This window comes from Anarrhichthys ocellatus, unplaced genomic scaffold (genome assembly GCF_004355925.1).
Source record: "Anarrhichthys ocellatus isolate YVR2014 unplaced genomic scaffold, GSC_Weel_1.0 scaffold4497, whole genome shotgun sequence".
Taxonomy (NCBI): Eukaryota; Metazoa; Chordata; class Actinopteri; order Perciformes; family Anarhichadidae; genus Anarrhichthys; species Anarrhichthys ocellatus.
The window spans coordinates 1-4369 of record NW_022284471.1 but is presented as its reverse complement, the minus strand read 5'-3'; the positions used below and the strand labels follow the sequence as shown (position 1 = coordinate 4369).

Below are 4369 nucleotides of genomic sequence, written 5' to 3'. Positions count from 1 at the left end.
AGAGAGAGAGAGAGAGAGAGAGAGAGAGAGAGAGAGAGAGAGAGAGAAGCTTTAAGCTCTCTGTCTCCATGGTAACCAGAGGAAGAGGAGGGAGGAGAAGATGGAAGTGAATCAAATGGTGAAAAGGAGAGAGAAAGAATTGTTGATGTAGAACGTCCCTCTCTGGCGCCTCCTCTGGTGAAATATAGAACTGCAACAATAACCGATGACACGTTTCCTGTTTCTCTCCATCAGACCTGACGTTTCTTCACGAGAGCTGTAAGACGTTTCACGGAGAACTCGTCAACTTTGAGAAGATGGTGAGTCGATTGTTTTCTGCTTTTAACAAACTATGAGTGAGAAATATTCCAAATACACTTCATATAATATATATAACATACATAATATTTATAACATGTTTCACTTCCTGTTTTCTGCTCCTGCTCTCTCATGTTTCCTCCTCCTCCTCCTCCTGCAGCATAAAGTAGCAGACATGGTGAGGATCATCAGACGCTACAGGAGCAGCCAGCTCGGTAAAACTCTTTCTTTCATGTTTCACTGTTTATAATAAGCTGCGTTCTGATTGGTTGATCCTGGACTTCATTCAGTTGGCTCCTCCTCCTTGCTATGTCTTAACACAACATCATCATTTATGCTGCGTTCACACCAAACGCGGCGCGAATTATTCGCGCGAGTAGATTACATACAAAGTCTATGCACAGACGCGATGAGACTGGCGCGGCGCGACTTTGCGATGGACGCGAATTCGCAAATTCTCCCCAAACGCGTGAGTTGAAATTTTTCAACTTCGGCGAAATATTCGCGTGACGCTGTGGCGCGATAGCCTATCAGCGTTGAGATGTTTCCCCTGTCATCACTGACTTCCTGCCGTTGTTGAATCAGGAAATAAATCCTGTAGCATTCTGTGTTCACCCAGAGCTCTACGATCCCTCATATCAACAGATATGAGGGATCTATGTGTATAAATGTGTGTGTGTAAACCATATGGTACAAACAATGAATAGACGCTGCCGTATTTACGTCTACATGACGTGATTCTGAGTGTTGGTGGTGCTGCTACTATGTTAGCATAGCCTAGCACCGATCCATCATAGCTCCATTGAGAAGACAAGTAGCCTACAAATCGGCATCATTACGAAGTTATTTCAGAGTCTCTTTTTGTCGGTTTATTGCCGTTAAATCACAGCCAGATCAGGTTATTTAGTGTTGATACAGCTGTAGTAAACAGCGCCCTGTGGCTTGATAGACACAGTGAACACACTTTGATAAAATCCACGGAGCTCCTCTGAACAATGTTATGAACCAGACATGACGCGTTTAGTTTCCCGGGATATCTGGGACTTCCACAACACGTACTAAGCAGAAATACAGCTTATTTTTTTCATGGTTAATGGCGGACAGTTGAACGGCTTTCAGGGCGATAAGCCCCGCCCCCTCTCCGGCACGATTCGCGCGAATGAACACAAATGGTCCCCGGCGAGACTGGCGGCGCGATGAATTCGGCATTAGAGGGCAGGGGGGTCAAATAGAAGTAGTATTTATTATCTGAAAGATAAAAACATGGAGTCAAATTCTCGTCATAAATCACGAATAAATATGAATGAATTAAAATAAAGGACTTCATGATGAAGCACACGATGGCCCTCCTCGTCTCATAAACGTGATTTCATTCATTACACAGATTTACTTCTAAATTTAACACTTTTATTTGTCACTAGAGAATTGATCAAAATTCACCAAAATACCACATTTAAGACAGTCAGAGCTGGAGGAGCACCACAGAAGAAGTCCTGCTGCTTGACGTCATTCTGTGACTGGACGGAGAGCGTTTCTTTATTATAAATATCTCATATTTAGTTAGAATGTTTAGTAAACCATGTTATAATATTATGACATGTATTGTGTACTTTGGTGAGAGTAATAAATAGTAAAGGTTGTTAGTATTTCTGTGAACTTCCTGCTGATACGGTGCTTTTATTGTGAAGGTCTTGTGTTGAATGTTGTCTCCCTCTGGTGGAGACGCCATGTCCTCTCTGTGTTAACTGATGATGTGATGATGTAATGATGTGGTGATGTGATGATGTAATGATGTGATGATGTGATGATGTACTTGTGTCACCTGGTAGCCATGGATACAGAGACGTCCCCCTCTCACCTGCAGACAAAGGCCTACGTCCGTCAGCTCCAGGTGATCGACAACCAGAACCTGCTGTTTGACATGTCCTGCAAACTGGAGCCCAAAGACACATAGAGGGACAACCAGAGACAGGAGGAGGAGGAGGAGGAGGAGGAAGAGGAGCAGGAGGAGGAGGAGGAAGCTTTTGTTCAAGCAGCTGTTGCCTAGAAACAATGAAGAAAAAGAGCAAACAGATGGAGGGAGGGCTTCTTCTTCTTCTCCTTCTTCGTCTTCTCCTTCTCCTTCTTCTTCTTCTTCTTCTTCTTCTTCTTCTTCTTCTATTCCTTGAACATGCTGCTCTTCCACCACTGACTCTAAAGACGAGCAGTCGAGATCTACTATTAATATAAATAGAGAAGAAGAAGAGTCCTCGTTAGGGTTGTAAAGATCTGTGAATATTCAAGATTAACGGGAATAAAATCTGTTGTTAAGGCTTTATTTACAGTCTCATATTAAATAAGATGTATACATATATATATGTTTGTAAAGTACAGTTCATATAATATATTCAGTAACAGATCAATAAGTTATATTGTTTTCATTTCACACATTCCTCCCAATTAAAGCTTTAACTTTAAACACGGCAGAATGTTCTACAAACAAACCTTTAACATCATTGTTAACCTTAATAATAATATTAATAACATGACAACATTGTTATTATTAATAATACATTTAGTATAGATAATAATGATACAATTATTATTATTTAACCATAACACCGTGTTTCACTATTAAAAGTTCAGATTATTAAATATTCTGCTGAACTTCCTGTGAAACCTCCTGAATATTTCACGACCTTTAACAACCCGACTCCTCGTGATGTCGTCGGACTCTTTTCCGCCTCGTTTCCTCTCTTCCTGTCGACCAATCAGACGAGAGCCTCTGCTGACCTTTGAACCCTCCAATCAGCAGACTTTGATGGTTTCATCATCTTTGAGAAACTTTTCCCAACGAAAGTGTTTTTATCTCCAAAATGTCTTTTTCTAAAAACAGCTGTTAGTTGTTTTTATGGTCAGGATGGACACACAGAGAGAAAGGTGTTCTGGGTAACGGATGTCAAACAGCTGATGAACTTCCTGTCTGGAGAAAGCTCAGAAACACACCGAGGAGGTAAAACCTTTTTTCAAAAGGTCACAATCCCAGTTTACAGATGAACTTCTGCTCTCAGACGTCCGGCGTCTGAACTTCAGGACTGAATTTATATTTTTCCATCAGAATAAAACTCTGAACCGTTGACACAATGGACTGAACACTGAGACGGTGGACTGTGTTTACATCTGACCTCTGACCTCTGAGCTGCCATCTTCCACACAGAGCAGTCAGGAGCACCGCGGTGCGTTCATGGACGGTCGGGGATGAGAGTGTGTAGATGCTGGTTTTCTACTCTTTGGTCTTTTTTGATCCAACAGGAAGGTCGTAGAACTCTTTAAAGGACCAAACCGCTGCTTCGTGTGATTTCATCTCCAGTTCATCTCTTTAACGTTCAGAGTGAGGCTGAGATGATCAGAGCTGAGTAACGAGAACAATATTGATTCAAAAACTGATTTATAGATCGCTCGTGAGCTGATGAATACGAAGCGTTCATTTATTAAAAACGTAATCACGTTCACAGAGAAACAAAGATCACGTTTAGCTTCTTTTGGCGCGTCGCTGCATTTCTTTGTGCCAAAGAACCAAATTTATTGGGAATTAATTCAAACTATTAATGTTTGACATTGAAGAGAGACGAGACTTTCTCTTAAGTTAATAAATTCGTTTTTGAAACGACTGTTCCCACCATCTAAAACACTTCCGTCTGTTTTTGTAAAAAGGTGAGAGTCAATGGTCTGAAACATGCAATAAAACAACGGTCTGGTCCTTTAAGAACGTGACTGAAGCTCTGATTGAGCTGATGGTCACATGACAGCCAGTCAGCTGTGTTTACTGGACGACGTCACACCGGAGAGACCGACGCTAACGTACGAAGGAGTCAACGGGAAAACTTTTTGTCTTTTGGGATCTAACTTGTTGGCCCATCTGATCGACCAATCGGCTGCAAGGAAGGACGCGATCAGCTCCCCATCCCCCCACAGAGCTGCCCCGCCATTGGTCGGTTCAGTTGGCGGGTTCGGCATTCCAAGGCAATAACAGGAAGTGAAGCCGGTTGGTCAACTTATCGCAGCAACGAAGCACTTTTTTGCCAAACCTCAG

At 42.1% G+C, this 4369-nt stretch overlaps 1 long non-coding RNA gene across 1 annotated transcript; it reads left to right on the top strand.

Annotated features, from left to right (window-relative positions):
* Positions 1–146: 146 nt before the first annotated feature.
* LOC116379520 (uncharacterized) lies at positions 147–2420 on the top strand. The gene is made up of 3 exons (XR_004212433.1): positions 147–299; positions 458–512; positions 2127–2420. It is a non-coding gene; the product is annotated as an uncharacterized LOC116379520 (long non-coding RNA).
* Positions 2421–4369: the final 1949 nt, after the last annotated feature.